A 19,731-nucleotide genomic window follows, 5' to 3' on the forward strand; every position below is an offset into this window, starting at 1 on the left:
GCATTTTTTCCAAAATGACAACTTTAGAGAAATACAGAGTAGACATAGTAAATCAACAATTCACCACTGAGACAATTTCAGATATAGCCTATAGGCACCAGGTTATAGAGCTTGGACCACAAAGAATTGGACATGTTAACATGAGAATGTAACTGTCAGCATTGGAGATGGGATAGAAAGATATGCACATGCATTGTTCAAAAGAGGTCTGATCAGGGTGGGAAGGGCACTAGGGCAGGAAGAACCCACGTGGAGCTTCTTCGCAGGCCTGAGTGCTGATGTGGGTGAGACATACCTGAAATGTGGTGGATAACAGACAAAAATATCATGGCATTCTACTGTGTGTTTCCTCCGATTCAGGCATCCATTTCTGAATTACTTGAGCAAAGCCTTGAGACAGGTGTTTGTAATGATGAGGTGTTTCATGTGCTGAGAACCATTGACCCTTGACTTGCTGACTGTGCCATCCCATAGTTAACAGAAGTAATGGGACTCCTGCACTTGGGTTAATTTGCACTCAGAATGAGTGATTCCAGTAGAAATGTTAGGACCTTGCAGAGGAAAGAGTTGTGACCTCCTAGGTCTTTGTGATAACACACTGATGAAAATCTGATGAAAATCTACCCTGGGGATTGCTTTTCCCAAGTTCATTCTTTCTTGCTCATTGAGTTCTGATTTTCTTGGAGGGGAGGGGACAGTTTGCTCTCTCCCCAACACACACTTGGCTCAGGGAATTGTGGCTTTATCCCAGCCCTAGGGCCCAAGCCCATGGCCTTTGGTGTGATTGGTTTAGGGGTGGGCCTGGGACCCAATCCAGGCCAAGGAGACTTGAGGGGAGCTCCCCGGTGAAGGTTCTGGAGAAAGTTCGCACTCCCTAAACACTTAGCAGAGACTTGGTGTTCTCCTCTGGACATTGTCTTGTCTGGAAGTGATGACTGAAACTGCCACCAGAGCTAGTGTGAGGGCAGAGCGGGCACAGTGAAGGTGCACAGTAGAAAAATAGGAAGTACCTGGCCCATGAGGACTCATGGGGCTGCTGGTTCTGCCCAGTGTGAACACCGCTGCTCTAGAGTTCTTGATAGGCAATCTAATGTATTTCTTAAAGGTTTTCCTACTTCCACTTTTTTCAAAAGAATCCCTAATGATACACAGAAAGGGTTACACTTCAACACATACTTCAAACTTTATGAAATTAGATTTCAAAAAGATGAGGAAGATGACTCTGTATTCACATCTCCCCAAATTATATCTGACTGTATGATCACAAATTTTCCTGATGATGAAGGAAAAAAGACATCTAATGAGACCAGTGTGGCTACAAGTCAGTTCTCTAATCTCATAATTTTAAAAGGCATGAACAGAAAATGAGATCTATAAATGGGATCTGTAAATCAGGGATGAATAGCAAATGTCAAAATACCTCTGAGAATAATATTAGAAAGGCCTGGAAAGAGTTGGAGTTGACAGGAAATAAGAAAAAGTACATGTTTGCTGTGTTCAAAACAACAGCAGTGCTGAGCTTCACTGCTGGTTGTCCACCCCACTGTGCATGGCAACCATTGGGGCCCTTTAATGTTTTACTTTTCAGTATTGACAGCTGAGCCTCGTCCACCAGCTTCATTAAAGCTGAGCACCTGTGGCTTGGAGCAGTTGCCTTGCTTTTTGCAGATGACCAAAACCAGAACCACATAAATACCAAGAATCAGGAATACAACTGGAGGGTGGGGATACATGTAGTTAAAATGGTGTTGGAAGCCAAGAGAGATAATGGAGACAGGAACAAGATGGCAACTACTGTTGGGTCAAGTGTCCAGACCCAGATAGCTTACACTTCAGGATTCTAAGAGAACTCATGCCCTCTCAGAGCAATATTGGCCTTCTGCCTGCCTCCTGGTGCCATTGTCAGAAGAGGAGAAGCCCAGACCCTTGTTCCTTGTGGCCACACAGCTCACCACCACCATCTGCTCTGAGACCACAGGAGGCCCACACAACCAGCTTCCTGCTTGATGTCCTCACCATGACCCCCATGTGGCCCTAGGATGTCCGATTTCTGTCTTTTTCCCTACCATTTGGCCTAGGCTGCTTCTGTGGGAGTCCCTTTCATTCTCTTGTTCTGACCCCATCTCTCCCCTGAGGGCACTACCATTGCCGCAATCCTGGGGGTGTCATGTTCTCAAAGTCTGTCATCTACTGAATGCTTACTTGGTGATAAGCACTGTTTTAGGTACATGACATAGGCCTGTTTACAGGTGATAAAACAGGCCCAGAGAAGTACAGCATATTTTCAAACATAGAGTGTTTTCTCAGGCAGAGACCATTCTTGAAAATACTCATTGTAGAACATCTTATGCTTATGAAAAACTACGAAAAACAGAAACCAATTCCTCCTCCAGAATCAATTACTAATATATTGGTGAATGTATTTAGCCCTCTTTATTAACATCTAAACATTAAAATAAAAAGTGTACAATATACTGAGTTTATGTACTGTTTTCATCTTTAACATATAAACATATCCGCAATATTGTCTTCTTTAACAACACATTTGTTTATAGCTATATGATGTATTTCACAGGCATATCATTTCATTTATACATTGAATAAATGTTTAACATTAAAGCTACACCGAAACAACACTACTCCCTCACTAGAATGGCTGAAATGAAAGGATTGATAACATCAAGTGTTAGCAAGGATGTGAAGCAACCAAAACCCTCATATATTCCTAGTGAGAATGTAACTTAGAACACCTGTTCATAAAACTATTTTGTAGCATCAACCAAACATGTATGTCATGTGACCCAGACATTCTTCTCCTGGATTCTTCTTTTCCAACAGGAAAACACTGTGTCTGTCCATGAGAGACATGTACACCTTCACAGCCACTTTATTCAGAAACAATGAGCAAACCCAATCAATGCCCATCAATGGTAAAATGGACTTTAAAATTGTGTGACAATGATATTAAGGAAAGAAGCCAGACATAAAAGAGTATATACTATATAAGCTCATTTAAATCAAGTTCACAAACAGTCAAAACTAGTCTATTGTGATAGTGTTAGAATAAGGGCCACCTTTAGTGGGAAGGGGTGCTACTGACTAGGGGTGCCATTGACTAAGGGTGCCATTGACTAGGGGTGCTAATGACTATAGGGGCCTTTGTGGGGCATTGAAAATATCCCTATATAATTGCATAGGGGTTACATGAGAGTATACATCATGTAAAAATCAAGCTATACACTTCAGATGTGTGTAATTTTATTGTATATAATTTCTGGGTATAATTTAGACTCAAGAAAAATAAAGGGAGACTAAATATTTAATGTGTCAGGAAATATGTCACCTACTAGAGATATAATAGCAGTAGGCCAGACCACTTGGGAGCTCACTATATTTCACCCATTCACCTAATTTTGAACATTCAGACTATTTCAAGTATCTCTACACATGAATCAGTGGAAGTTACTAAAAACAAGTCAAATGCTTCACTACATAGAAATTGTAAATATTAAAATTTTTCTTAACTTTGAAAAATTCCAGATCTACAGAAAAGCTGCAAAAAATGATATAATGAAAACTCTTATATCCTTCATCTGTATATTCACCATCTGTAAAAATGTCACATTTGTTCTTTATATACAGAGAGATAGTTACAAATAATATAAAGAGATAGAGATTTGGAGGGTCAGAGCTTTAGGGGTCTCTCTACCCCTAAATCCTACAGCATGTGATGAAGTCTGTCTGGGAAAAGTCCAGCCATTGTTAATATAACAAGAACAGTTTTCACAACATGGATGTAACCTTGCAACCTAGGAGAGTGGACTGGAGTATGCATACATAAACAATGACAACTTCACTGTACTAGTCAGTTGGGGAGGTGATGCCATTGAGTAAGTGTGTGTGCTGTGTGGCCATGGCATTAAAAATGACTGAACCAGTACAGCAACAAATCTGCATCAAATTTTCCATTAAGCTTCAACATTCCTCTGTGAAAACTGTTCAGATGACTCAGAAGTCTTTCAGGGATAATGCAGTGAGGGCAATGCAAATAAAAGTGTAGCATACATGCTTCAAAGGTGGCCAAGAATCTGTTGAAAATGCTCCAAGTTCTGGAAGGCCTGCAACAAACAGAACACCTGAGAATGTTGAACGTGTACGAGCTTCAATCAACAAAGACTGGTGACTGGCAGTGCACAAACTAGAAGGTGATCTGGGGATTTCAAAAACTACTGTGTCCAAGATTTTGACGCAGGATTTTGGCATGAAACGTGACTTGGCAAAATTCATTCCTCAACTTCTGTTACCAGAGTAGAAAGAACATCATGCTGCAGCTGCTAATGACTTGATTCAAACTACTACCAAGGAACCATATTTCTCAAGAAGGTCATAATTAGAGATGAATGGTGGGTCTATGGATACGATCAAGAAACAAAGGCCCAGTTGTCCCAAAGGAAGTTGCTTGGTTTTACATGCTCAAAGAAGACGTGACAAAGTCTCAGCAAGATCAAGACCATGTCAACAGTGTTTTTTGTTGGGAAGGTGTCCATTATGAGTATGTCCCTCCAAAGGAGTTAAATTTTAGTTGAGACAGAGTTTCAATCTGAGAAGATGAAAAGATGCTGGTAGTGGTTATACAACACTATGAATGTACTTCATGCCCTGAGTTGTACACTGAAAAATGGTTAACATGGTAAATGTCATGTTTTAATATATTCTACCTCAATAAAAAATAATAATAATTTCAATAATATGAGTAGGCATTATCCAGGAACAGGGGCATGGATGATGGAGGGTCCGAATGAGGGCAAATGGTGTACAGACAGAGCAAACAGAAATGTAAAAGGCCAGAAATGAGAGCAGATGAACTGGCCATGAAATACAAGTAGCTCATAGTGATGGGAGTGTGCAACACGTGACTTTGATGAAGAGGAAGTAAGAAAGCTGAGGCTGGAAAAGTAAGCAGGAAGTGTGACGTGAAGAACCTTGGAAACCTGACAATGACTTTGAAGTCTGGATCTTTCTGAAGACAGTTGCACAACTAAGTATCATCCACATTCACACCATCAGAGACAAACTCTGCACATCATCTCGGCATATACCCTTCCAGTCTTCCTGTAGTAAAAATTTATAGATTATTTTATTGCTTGTGAAAAATGTGTATTATAAAGAATACAAATAGTCCGGAACATGAAGAAATGAAAGTGTTTTGTATCACCACAAGCTCCTTGCTCATAAGTGAGAACGTGATCTGAATATGTTCTATTCATGTAGATAGTAGAGATAGCTAATAAGCAAAATTGGTTTTATAAATCATATAATGGAAACCATTCATAGTTGAACTTCGCAAAAGAAATTGAAGTGAAAATGAAGGAAACTCAACTGTCACATACAAGTTTCTTCATCACAAGAGGGTTGCTTCCTAAAGATTTCTTTATAGAATTTAAGAACGTGATTCCGAAGAAAAATAAAAGGGATTGTTTATTTTTATAGATTTATATCTCAACTTTAGACAATACTGATCAATTTATTTCTCTGAAAGATTGAACTATTAATACTTCCTCCATTTTGACCCCCTCTGAAGTTTGTAGGCCATATGAACTTTAATGCTTTCTAGTTTCTAACTCATACACTGTGCTCTGTAATTGTATTCTCATAGTTATTTAGTTTTGACTCTCTAAGTGGACTCTGGATGGGTTTTTTTTGTTTTTCAATTATGATTCATTTGTCAATTGGTAAGATTTTATCATAAGATACATTCTTTTAAAAATGACTCATGATACTGTCTGAAGATGTCTGTTATCTTTACATTTGAGTGATATCTTGACAGGGTATAATAATTTTATGTGTCACTTTCTTCCAGAACTTTGTCAATATTAATCCATTGTTTTAAGGCGTTGGTGGTTGTAAAGAATTTTGAGGTCAGTCTATTTCTTTAGTAGTTGATTTGTGTTTTCCTGGGTGCCTGAAGATTTCTTTGTTTATGCCTAAAGTTCAAAAGCTTCTCCAGGTTCTACAGTGGAACAGAAATTTCATGATCAAACTCTCCAAGAACACAGAGTGTGCTTTCCTCTTCATATTCAATTCTGCATGGGAAATTTTTTCTGTCTACTTTGAGTACATTATCTGCTCCACTTATCAATCCTCCCCTCCAGGAATACCAGTTATTCTTATGTCAGATTATCTTTATCTCTGTACCATATCTATTATCTTCTTCATTTGCCTGAACATTTGTGTCTTTTCCATTTGCATTCACTGAAATTACTGCAAGTATTTCTTTAATGTCTGGACTTGGACTTTTAGCTATGTCTAGTCCTTTGATTTTTTTTTAAAAAATGTATACTTTCATTCTCTAATTGTGATATTCTGTAGTTTATGGAAATAGGCAGTGACAGGGATATGGTGTATAGGAGAAAACAGAAGGAAACTCAGGTGCAGCTGTGTGCACTTCTGTTGGAGAAGCTGCGCCCTGCAATCTGCTGACCAGTCCCTGAGTGTGTGGAGCCAGGATTCCCACCACCTGGTTGGGGGTTGCTTACATTCCTACATTAGGGTTACCCTCAAGGGTCATTGTTCTTTCAATTCAGGGATAGATCTAGAATCCTCATTTCTGCTAAAGAATCAGCTCCATTTTCACTTCCTTTTATTCCTCTACCCACAAGTCACCCCCTATACTCTGTAAAGTGCTCTATTTCCTTCTCATGCTACTGGTCACAAAGACGGAAAACAGCAAAATCCATTGACTTATATATAGTTATCAAATCACAGGCCTTTGATGATTACATACCATCTTTGATGCATCCTTCTCAGTCACTTGTTAGTTGTTTACTGGGTGCCCACCACAAGCTGTGCACTGGGAGGCACTAAGAGTTCAAGGATACGTGATATAGTCTCTGCTTACAGGGTTTATGGGTCATGTCCTTGCCCAGCTCCCTGGTCAACAAATACTCTCAATTTCATCTTAGTTATTGTTCCCTTCCTCTCTCCTCCTACCTCCCATGCCTTCATTGTGTCTGCCATTAGTGTAGTCCAGTCACAGTCTCCTACATACTCTTTTTACCTAAGAATTTCTGTTGACAGATGCAGTCTTTGCAGATGAATCTTTTCAAAATCATCTTCAAGGTGCTCCTCGACCAAGAACTTATCAGTAACTTGTTACTTCTGACCCCATAAATCTAAGCTTCCATGCCCAGGTCTCCATCCTATGACCCCAGCTCTCCCTTTGTAGTGAATATTCAGGACTGGCTTGTTCAACATCTCTTCCAAATTAATTCTAGCATTCCTTCATATGCTGCCCAAGTGAAAACAAAATAAAACAAAAGAACCCACTTTTCCTGACTCTCATGCAACTAGAGTTCCACCTGTAATTTAAGTGTCTCCTGTTGGTTGCACTCACACTGATGTATGTGGAAAGGGAGACTGGGCATGAAGCATCTGTGCTGTGGGTCTGGATTGCAGCAGGGGCAGGAGGCTCTGGTTTGGAAACAGTGACTGCTTGGTTTGTAGACAGCATCTTAATCTGGCAACTTCCTGATTATGACAGAGGTCTAGCTGTCTTGGCAGCCCAGTTTTCAGAGTGGTAAAGGGAGCCATTCTCAGAGGCTCAGCTTAGAGACTATTTTTTTATTCTCTAAATATCATACTGTTAAGTTCTTTCTGCTTTAACTAGTTAGCATGCTCTCTGGATTCTGTAATCATTAACTCTGACCAAGGTGCTCTCCAGCTTTAATTCTCACTTTCCCCTATCAGACTGGTCTCTTCTTGAGTCCCAGAAGTGCACCCTTTCATTCCTGCCTTGTACTTTACTCTCTGCCTCATTCTCCCTTAACATGTAACTATGCCCTGGGTCCTCTAATTCCAGAGGAAGTTCCAGAATGTCCCCTCTAGATCTTTTCTGACTCCTGTGGTCCACAACAGTTCTCCTCAGCAGACAGGGCAGCACAGCCTTTAGTCAGAGTGGCTCGTGGTCTCAGCTCTTCCACCCCAATTGTGATTGTTGAAAGGCTAGACCTCTGTCTCCTTTGCCATAAAATGTAGAGGTTGGGTATTAATTAACCATAGAGACTTACTTCTGGGCTACCTAATCTGTTCCTTTGGTCTATGTGTCTGTTCTTATGCCAGTACCAGGATGTTTTGATTACAGTGGCCTTGTAATACAGTTTGATATCAGTTATTGTGATCCCTCCTACTTTTTTTTTTTCTCAAAATTGCTGCAGCTATTTGGGGTCATTTATGGTTCCATATAAATTTTTGAAATGTTTGTTCTATACCTGTGAAATATGTCATTGGTATTTTAATAGGGATTGTGTTGAATCTATAAATTGCTTTGGGTACTATGGACATTTCGATGATGTTAATTCTTCCAACCCATGAATGTGGTACATGCTTCCATTTGTTTGTGCCTTCCTTGATTTCTTTCTTCAGTGTTGTGTAGTTTTCTGAGCGCTGGTCTTTTACTTTCTTGGTTAAGTTTACTCCTAGGTACTTTATTTTTCTTGTTGCTATATCAAATGGGATTTTTTCCTGATTTCTATTTCTGATATTTCATTATTGGTATACAAAAATTCCTTTGATTTCTGAATATTGACTTTGTATCCCACTGTTTTGCCAAATTCACTTATTAGGTCAAGAAGTTTTTTGGTGGAGTCTATAGGATTTTCTATGTACAGTATCACGTCATCTACAAACAGTGACAGTTTTGTTTACTCTTTTCTAATTTGGATGCCTTTTATTTCCTTTTCTTGTCTAATTGCTGTGTCTAGGACTTACTATATTGAATGGAAGAGGTGAAAGCAGTCATCCTTATCTTGTTCTTGATCTTACTGGAAAAGCTTTTAGTTTTTGCCCATTGAGTATGATGTTGGCTGTAGATCTCTCATATATGGCCTTTATTATGTTGAGGAATGCTTCCTCTATTTCCACTTTGCTGGGTGTTTTTATCATAAATAGGTGCTGTACTTTATCAAATGTTTTTTCTGCATCTATTTATATGATCATGTGACTTTTGTCTTTCTTTTTGTTTATGTAATGCATTATGTTTATTGATTTGCAAACATTGTACCATCCTTGCATTCCTGGGATAAGTCCTACCTGATCATGGTATATAATCTTTTTAATGTATTGCTGGATGCAGTTTGCCAATATTTTGTTGAGGATTTTAGCATCCATGTTCATCAGCAATATTGGCCTGTACTTCTCTTTCTTTCTTGTATCTTTATCTGGTTTGGGGATTAGGATGATGCTGGCTTCATAAAGAGTTTGAGAATCTTCCATTTTCTTGAATTTTTTTGAATAGTCTGTGAAGGATAGGGATTAGCTCTCTCTTAAATATTTTGTAAAATTCTCCTGTGAAAGTGTCCAGTCTAGGGCTTTTGTGTGCTGGGAGTTTTTTTATTACTGCTTCATTTTCATCTGCTGTTATTGGTCTGTTCAGGGTTTCTTCTTTTTCATTCAGTCTTGAGAGATTATATTTTTCTAGAAATTTGTCCATTTTTCCAAGTCTCTATAGTCAATTACTATTCTACAAAGGGGCCAGAAGTATAAAATGGGGTAAAAATGGCTTCTTCAACAAATGGTGTTGGGAGAGCTGGACAGCTACATACAGAAAAATGAAACTCAATCACCAACTTACACCATACACAAAAATAAATTCAAGGTGGATAAAAGACTTAAATATAAGCCATGACACTAGTCCTTGAGGATAATATAGGCAAGAAAATCTCAGACATGCCCCTTAACAACATTTTCACCAATATGTCCCTTAAAGTAAGGAAAAGAATAAACAAAGAAAAGAATAAATGAATAGAATCTCATCAAAATAAAAAAGTCCTGCATTGCTAAAGAAAACAGTATTAAAATGGAAAGTGAACCAACTGTATGGGAAAACTTATTAGCCCACACTACCTGAGACAAGGGTTTGATCTCAAAAATATATAAAGAACTCACATGGCTCCACACCAGGAAGACAAAAAATCTAATTAAAAATGGGCAAAGGACTTGAACAGACATTTATCCAAAGAGGACAGACATACAGAGGGCCCAGAGACATATGAAAAGATGCTCAGCATCACTAGCCATCAAAGGGATGCAAATTAAAACCACAATGAGATACCACTTTACACCTGTGAGAATGGCCATCATAATGCAACAAACAAGTATTATAGAGGTTGTGGAGAAAAGGGAACCCTAGTGCATTGTTGGTTGGGAATGCAGACTGCTGTAGCCACAGTGGGAAACAGTATGGAATTTCCTCGGAAAACTAAAAATGGGTCTGCCTTTTGACCCAGCAATTCCACTGCTAGGATTATATCCTAAGAACCCTGAAACACCAATCCAAAAGAGCCTATGCACCCCAATGTTCATAGCAGCACAATTTACAATAGTCAAGTGCTGGAAGCAACCTAAGTGCCCATCAGTGAATGAATGGATCAAAAAACTATGGTACATTTACACAGTGGAATTCTATGCAGCAGAAAGAAAGGAGCTCCTACCCTTTGTGACAGCATGCATGTATCTGGAAAGCATTATGCTAAGTGAAATAAGCCAGGTGGTGAAAGACAAATACCATATGATCTCTCCTTTAAGAAGAACCTAACCAACAGAAGAAACAAGCAAGCAAAACATAACCAGAGACATTTAAATTAAGAACAAACTGACAGTAACCAGAGGGGAGGTGGGAGGGGATAATGGGGAGAATAGGGGAAGGGTTTTCAGGAACAACCATAAAGGACACATGGACAAAACCAAAGGGAGGTAGGATCAAGGGTACAAAGTGGGGATGGCTGCGGTTGGGGGGAGTGGTGTGGGGAAAATGGAGACAATTGTACTTGAACAACAATAAAAAATTAAAATATGTAGAGGTTGGACCACATGAGCACTGCTTTCTTTTTCAATTCCCAAATTGTTAAGACTCTACTTCCCAATTCAAGAGAGCCCAGCTGCTCTTAAACACATTTGATTTCAAACTCTGTGGCCTCCTTATCTACTGACACCTTCTCCCCAATGTTGACCAAACACATGTGGAAAGTTTATTTTCATCGCTGGAAAGCAGGCAGTGCAGTTGGCAGAGCCCACTCCAAGAGATAAGAGGCACTGGTCCTCTTTAACAAAGTGTGGTCACTGCTAGATGGACAAAGTAAGCGGGTTGCATATGTTCAGTGACCCAGCCTGTCTGCTGAGATCTCCTGGCTACAGGGAAGTCCTGATAAATGAGGTGCCAAAGCCAGCTCCCAGCACAAGTCCTAAAGGAAGCTGACACCAGGCCTGGGGAAAAAAGCACCCATGGCACTGGAGCCTGGAGCTTACTGGCCACTTGGCAGACACATAAGGCTAGTGTGACAGCCCATCTGCTTCAGAGAAATGGGCCATGCTGATTCCCATGCTGCAGAGGCTGTGGCATCAGGCAGACTGGGCTCTTAGAGGAGGAAATCAGCTCAGAGGCAGTCTCAGGGCACAAAGCACCAGGGCACAGTAATGGGGGATGCTCCATTGCTCTGTACCCATCCGTCCCTTGTCTGCTTAGCCCACTCTTCCTCCAACAGCTAAGCCCATTGCTTGAACTACCCATGAAAAGGCTTTCCTACAACCAGACTGTGGTCTCATCTTTAAACAAGGGTTGATAGAAAAATTGGCCAGCTGACAGTTTATGTATATGACCTTACACATGCACCCCAGAAGCTGCAGGCACTGCTTTAAAAAATAAAGCACATAAGCAGTTTGCTTTTGAGTCAGGAATGACTCCAGATTTACCCTATTGCCATCTGACTTTGACCTCTTCAAGCACTTCTTTCACATACACACACACACACAAACACACATACCACTCACACATACTCATACTCTTGCATACACTCACACATACACACAATCACATACTCACTCAAACACACTCATACAATCTCACACACACACTCATGGCTTGGAGACCTGACACTGGTCTATTCATTTTGACTTTGCCTAGCATCTCCTTTGCTAGGTTCTCTGCTTTGACTAATTGTCCCCATACTTCCCACACACTCAGACACACCCCACAACTGAACCCATACGATTTTGGTCCCCACTTTCCAAGACAGGGAAATTAGGCAGCTCCTGAATGGTGGGAGACTTTGGACCTTGTTGTATCAATTCCATAATTACAAAAGATTTTTGTAGCAAATTTCCCGGAAAGTTTTCTTTTCTTGATGAATTGCTTCAACCTATTTGTCAGATAAAAACCCAGCAGTCTGTTCCTTTGTTGCTTGGGAACTCAGCTCTGCTTTATACCCATTTGCAGCAGCCAACCTTAGCCTCCTTTTCTGTGTGTTGTCTACCCAGCTGCCCAGGCTCCATGTGACCCCATAGTGTGGAAAAGCACAAGAGGGATGTGGTTCTGAGTCCCAGGCCTACCACAAACTAGAATGTGGACACATAAGTGAACTTCTCCAAATGTCAACTTCTCCGGGTGGAAATAGACATATAATACCATGTTTCCAAGCAGGTTTTATTGCTGAGGTTCAATGAGCTTCATCTGCACAGAACCCTATACAGGGTAATGCTTCAAAGATGTGAATTTTCTTCCCTTTTTCTTCTTTTAATGGACTCATCCTGGCTGCTTTTTCCTTGTGGACACATGAGAGGCAGGCAAAGGATTCACAGTGAACAAAGAAATAAAGGTTAAAATTGGGGCTCTGTGTCACTGAACCCACTGCTACTAGGACACCTGGATGTTAAACAACAGGACAATCAGAACCTAGAGCTCAACAGGGTGGAGTCAGACCATGAGCCACACATGCAAATTTATTCTCTGGTTTCAGTTCTCGAAACAGCCCTGGGGATCCCCAACACCAGCACCCCAGGAAGAAATGTAGCTGTGGTTGTGAATAGTGCAGAATAGCCCAAGACCATAACAAGCATGACAGCCAAAAACAAATGTCACTGTGCCACTTGTGCCTGACCAGGGACAGGCGCTGTGTGCTCAAAAATATGCACCTGCAAAGAAGTTTGTGCTTTTAGGTTTTAGGTGCATAGTTGTCAAGTTTGTTTAGCTGATTTTTTCTTTTCCAAACTTTTATTTTGAGTGTCCATTCCTTTAGGCAAGTGACGACTTCGGCAACACTGAAAAAAGAAGAGTCAGCAGAGGTAGACTGAGGCACTCTGTGCAGGGCAAGCAACAGGCCTTATTCCTGTCACTTACCAACCCACACAGTCCTGTCAGGAGGAGACAGTAAGAAGGGAACAATAAATTAAAAGAACTCAAATTCAATAAGTATTTATGAGCAGGGGGAGCATATGTCCCAGTGATGCCTGTTGTCTGTGTTTGGTTTTAATAGAGCATGTTTCCGCTCTATTTATTAATATCCATTCTGAAGGTTTTCCGGACCTGCCATAGTAAGTACCACAATCCGGGTTCCTTAAACATATACGTTTGTTGTCTCATGGTTATGGAGGCTGGAAGTCCAATGTCAAGCTGCCAGCATGGTTGGTTCCTTCTGAGGGCTGTGAGGGAAAATTGGTCCTGACCTGTGACTTGCCTTCTGGTGGTTTTTAGCAATCCTTGACATTCCTTGGCTTATAGAAGCATCATCCTAATTTCTGTCTTCATGTTCACATGGCTCCCTCCATGTCTGCATGTCTGTGTCCAAATCTTTCCTTTTTATAAGGATACCAGGCATGGTGGGTTAGGAGGCCCACTACTCTAGTATGACTTCATCTTCTAATTACATCTGTAGTGACCCACTCCCAAATAAGGACACATTCTGAAGTCCTGGGAGTGAGGACTTCAACATATGAATTTATGAGGGACACAATTCCACCCATAGCACCTACTATGTGGCATGCCTGTGCCAGATGCTGAGAGATGGAAATATGTGCTGATATGCACTCTGTGCTTGATTTTACCACACTCCAGAGTGGGCTCACCCAATAGAGCATTCTGCAAACTGGGAGGCACTTGGTGAGTGGGACATGGAAATATGAATCAAGTTCCATGGGATCTTGGAGGGAAGAACCTTAGAGAAATGATATTTGAGTATTGGATTGAGAGGCATGACCTTTAAATTGCATCCTTGGGAAGCTGAGAAAGATCTGAGGCTTTGTGTACCATTTTCAAAGTCTGACATTTGTTTGACATTTTCAGAGTCATCTTCAGTGTATCTTCGGCCTATCATCAGAGTACAACTCCACAGTTGTTGTTAAAACCAATACACTATGGACCGTAAGTAGGCTGGCTTAGAATTTTAAACGAAAATACTTGAAATTTCCGGTAATAAGATATAACACTATAATTCTAGTTTAAATTGTTTAGAAAATTTACTAAATTAAGTCTGTAGTGTTCAAATGTTCATGAAAAATTGCTCTCCTAATGTGGTTTATCAATATTGTGTTGTGTTTAATAAAATTCCTATAAAATAAATAATGTAATGAAATGAAAATACTGAATTATGAGCTGAATTGTGAGCCCCTAAAATGCATATGTTGAAGTCTGAACTCCTAGGATCCCAGAATGTGAGTATATGAGGAGATAGTGTCTTCAAAGAGGTGATGAAGGCTAAAATAGTCTTTGAGGTGGGCCCCAAACCCAATATGACTGATGTCCTTATAAGAAGAAATTAGAACGTACTGAGAGAGACCCCTGGCATGTGCACACACAGAGAAAAGGCCATGTGAGGACACAGGAAGCAGGCGTCATCTGTGAGCCAAGTAGTGAGGTTTCAGGAGAAACCAAACCTGCTGATACCTTGATCTTGGACTTCTAGTCTCCAGAACTGTGAGAAAGCAAACCTCCGTTGTTTAAGCTGTGCAGTCTGTGGTGCTCTCTGTGGCAGCCAGAGCCGACCGATACATACTGTTATTCATACACAATCTTCAGGATTTCTGTTTGCTAATTATATTTGGTTTTGTTTGTTTCTTAATGTTTAATTCAAAATAACATGGATACATCTTCCTCCTACCCAAATCTCATTTCCTCTCCCATGTAGCCTTCATTACAGTTTGGAGCGTATGAGTATACATGACTAGAGGTTTCTTTTTTTAAAAATTTTATTTAGTTATTTTTCAAGTACAGTTTTTTGTCTATTTCTCCCATCCCAGCCCCCCCTGCCCTGTGCTCCCCACCTCCCTCCCATTTCCTCCCCCCCAGTCCTCATCCCTGTGTCTTTCATACTTGTTCCTCAAAATCCCTCCCCTTTTTTCCCCTTAAAGTCCCTTCCCTCTCCCCTCTGGTCACTGCCCACTTGTTCTCTATTTCAGTGTCTTTGTTTTTATTCTGTTTGCTTGTTTGTTTTGTTGTTTAGCTTCCTGTTAAAGGTGAGATCATATGGTATTTGTCTTTCAACCCCTGGCCTATTTCACTCAGCATAATGCTTTCCAGTTCCATCCATGTTGTTGCAAAGGGTAGTAGCTCCTTCTTTCTCTCTGCTGCATAGAATTCCATTGTGTATATGTACCACAATTTTTTGATCCATTCATTTACTGTTGGGCACCTAGGTTGCTTCCAACTCTTGGCTATTGTAAATTGTGCTGCTATGAACAGTGTGGTGCATAGGTTCTTTGAAATTGATGTTTTAGGATTCTTGGGGTATAATCCTAGCAGTGGAATTGCTGGGTCAAAAGGCAGGTCGATTTTTATTTTTCTGAGAAAATTCCATACTGTTTTCCATAATGGTTATACCAGTCTGCAATCCCACCAACAGTAAACTAAGGACCCCTTTTCCCCACACCCTCTCCAACATTTGTTGTTTGTTGCTTAGTTTATGATAGCCATCCTGACTGGTGTAAAGTGGTATCTCATTGTGGTTTTAATTTGCATCTCTCTGATAGCTAACGATATTGAGCATCTCTTCATGTGTCTCTGGATATTCTGTATGTCCTCCTTGGAGAAGTGTCTGTTCAAGTCCTTTTCCCATTTTTTAATTGGGTTGGGTGTCTTCTTAGAGTGGAGTCTTGTAAGTTCTTTGTATATTTTGGAGATTAAACCTTTGTCTGAGGTATCATTGGCAAATGTTTTCCCATACAGTTGGTTGTCTTTTTAATTTAGTACTGTTTTCTTTAGCCATGCAGAAGCTTTTTATTTTGATAAGATCCCATTTGTTTATTCTTTCCTTTATACTCCTTGCTCTAGGGGACATATTGGTAAAAATTTGCTGCGTGGAATATCTTAGATTTTCTTGCCAATGTTCTCCTCTAGGACTTTTGTGGTTTCACGGCTTATATTTAAGTCTTTTATCCACCTTGAATTTATTTTGGTGTATGGTGTAAGTTGGTGCTCAAGTTTCATTTTTTTGAACGTAGCTGTCCAGTTCTCCCAACACCATTTGTTGAAGAGGCTATCTTTACTCCATTTTATGTTACTGCCCCCTTTGTCGAATATTAATTGACTGTAGAGAGTTGGGGTTGATTTCTGGACTCTCTGTTCTGTTCCATTGGTCTATGTTCCTGTTTTTTATGCCAGTACCAGGCTGTTTTGATTACAGTGGCCTTGTAATACTGTTTGATATCAGGCATTGTGATCCCTCCTACTTTGTTCTTCTTTCTCAAAAGTGCAGCTGCTATTCGGGGTTGTTTATGGTTCCACATAAATTTTTGAAGTGTTTGTTCTATGTCTGCGAAATATGCCATTGGTACTTTAATAGGTATTGCATTGAATCTTTAAATTGCTTTGGGTAGTATAGACATTTTGATGATGTTAATTCTTCCAATCCATGAACACGGTATATGTTTCCATTTGTTTGTGTCTTCCCTGATTTCTTTCTTCAGTGCTGTGTAGTTTTCCGAATACAGGTCTTTTACCTCCTTGGTTAGGTTTATTCCCAGATATTTTATTTTTCTTTTTGCTATATCAAATGGGATTTTTTTCCTTGATTTCTGCTTCTGCTGATTCATTGTTAGTATACAAAAATGCCTTTGATTTCTGGATATTGACTTTGTATCCTGCTGTTTTGCCAAATTCATTAATTAGTTTGAGCAATTTTTTGGTAGAGTCTATAGGATTTTCCATGTACACTATCATGTCATCTGCAAACAGTGACAGTTTTGCTTCCTCCTTTCCTATTTGGATGCCTTTTATTTCCTTTTCTTGCCTGATCGCTGTGGCTAAAACTTCCAAAACTATATTGAATAGAAGTGGTGAAAGTGGACATCCTTGTCTTGTTCCTGTCCTTAGTGGAAAAGCTTTTAGTTTTTTCCCATTGAGTGTGATATTGGCTGTAGGTCTCTCATATATGACCTTTATTATATTTAGGAATGCTCCCTCTATTCCCACTTTGCTGAGTGTTTTTATCATAAATGGGTGTTGTACCTTATCAAAAGCTTTTTCCGTGTCTGTTGATATGATCATGTGGTTTTTGTCTTTGCTTTTGTTTATGTGATGAATTACATTTACTGATTTGCGAATGTTGAACCATCCTTGCATCCCTGGGATGAATCCCACTTGGTCATGATGTATAATCTTTTGGATATATTGTTGGATGCGATTTGCTAATATTTTGTTGAGGATTTTAGCGTCTATGTTCATCAGTGATATTGGCCTGAAGTTGTCTTTCTTTGATGTATCTCTAACTGGTTTTGGAATTAAGATGATGCTGGCTTCATAAAAGGAGTTTGGGAGTTTTCCATCCTTTTGGATTTTTTGAATAGTCTGTGGAGAATAGGGGTTAGCTCTTCCTTAAATGCTTTGTAGAATTCTCCTGTGAACCCATCTGGTCCGGGGCTTTTGTGTGATGGGAGTTTTTTGATTATTGCTTCAATTTCTTTTGCTGCTATTGGTCTATTCAGGTTTTGTACTTCTTTTTCATTGAGTTTTGGGACATTATATTTTTCTAGAAATGTGTCCTTTTCCCCTAGGTTCTCAAATTTCTTGGCATACAGTTCTTCATAGTAATTTCTTACAATCCTTTCTATTTCTGTGGTATCATTTGTAATCTCTCCTCTTTCATTTCTGATTGTGTTTATTTGTGTCCATTCCCTTCTTTTCTTGATGAGCCTACTTAAAGGCTTGTCTATTTTGTTTATCTTTTTAAAGAACCAGTTCCTGGATTCATTGATCCTTAGAATTGTGCTTTTAGTCTCTATGTCATTTAGTTCTGCTCTGATCTTGGCTATTTCCTTCCTTCTACTTGCTTTGGGCTGTTTTTGTTGTTGTTCCTCAAGTTCTTGCAGGCGTAGAGTAAGGATGTTTGTTTGAAATGTTTCTATCTTCTTTAGGTAGGCCTGTATTGCTATAAACTTCCCTCTCAGGACTGCCTTCGCTGTGTCCCATATGTTTTGGGTTGTTGTGAGTTCATTTTCATTGGTTTCCAGAAACTTTCTGATTTCTTCCCTAATTTCATTCTTGACCCATTTGTTGTTTAATAGCATACCATTCAGTCTCCATGATTTTGGGTGTTTTGGATTTTTTCCTTTGGGGTTGGTTTTTAGTTTCAGTCCCTTGTGCTCAGAGAAAATGCTTGGTATGATTTCAATATTCTTGAATTTGTTGAGGCTTGTTTTGTGTCCTATCATGTGGTCTATCTTTGAGACTGTTCCATGTGCATTTGAAAAGAATGTGTATTTAGCTTCTTTGGGGTGAAGAGCTCTGTATATATCAGTTAGGTCCATTTCATCAAGGGTGTTGTTTAATGCCGTAATGTCTTTGTTGATGTTTTGTTTGGAAGGTCTGTCCATTTTTGATAGTGGGGTGTTAAAATCCCCCACTATAATTGTGTTGCTGTCTATATCTTTCTTGAATTCCTCTAAGATTTTCTTTATATATTTTGGTGCTCCTATGTTGGGTGCATATATATTTATGATGTTAATGTCTTCTTGGTGGATTCTTCCCTTGAGTATTATGAAGTGACCTTCTGGGTCTCTCTTTATGGCTCTTTTTTTGAAGTCTATTTTGTCTGATATGAGAATTGCTACCCGAGCTTTTTTTCTTGTCCGTTTGCTTGGAAAATTTGTTTCCAGCCTTTCACTTTTAGTCTGTGATGGTGTTTTGGCCTGAGGTGGGTCTCTTGTAGGCAGCATATGTGTGGGTCATGCTTTCTTATCCATGCAGCTATTCTGTGTCTTTTGATTGGAGCATTTAATCCATTTACATTTAAGGTTATTATTGATAGGTACTTATTCATTGCCATTTTTGTACCTGTGTTCCTCTCTGTCTCTCTCTTATCCTTCCTTTCCTTAAAGCAGTCCCTTTAGTATTTCTTGTAGAGCTGGCTTGGTGGCAGGCAAATTCTTTTAGACTTCTTTTGTCTTGGAAGCTCTTTATTTGGCCTTCTATCTTGATTGAGAGCCTTGCTGGGTAAAGTAGCCTTGGTTGCAGGCCTCTGTTTCTCATTACTTGGAATATTTCTTGCCATTCTCTTCTTTCTTGAAGTGTTTCCATTGAGAAGTCAGTAGCTAACCTTATTGGGGCTCCCTTGTATGTTACTTCTTTTTTCTCCCTTGCTGCCTTTAAGATTCTCTCTTTGTCTTGGAATTTTGCCATTTTGGTGATGATATGTCTTGAAGTGGGCCTCCTTGGGTTCCTCCTGAATGGGACTCTGTGTGATTCCTGGATTTGTGTGACTTTTTCTCTCATCAAATTAGGGAAATTTTCTCTCATTACTCTTTCAAATATGTTTTCTATCCCTTGTTCTTCTTCTTCTCCTTCTGGTATTCCTATTATTCGGATATTATTACATTTCATATTGTCTTGCATTTCTCTTTATCCCTCTTCATTCTTTCTGAGCCTCTTTTCCCTTTCCTGTTCTTTATGTGAGATGCTTTCTACTTTGTCCT

Source organism: Artibeus jamaicensis, unplaced genomic scaffold, assembly GCF_021234435.1.
Source record: "Artibeus jamaicensis isolate MK-2021 breed Jamaican fruit bat unplaced genomic scaffold, CSHL_Jam_final contig_793, whole genome shotgun sequence".
NCBI lineage: Eukaryota > Metazoa > Chordata > Mammalia > Chiroptera > Phyllostomidae > Artibeus > Artibeus jamaicensis.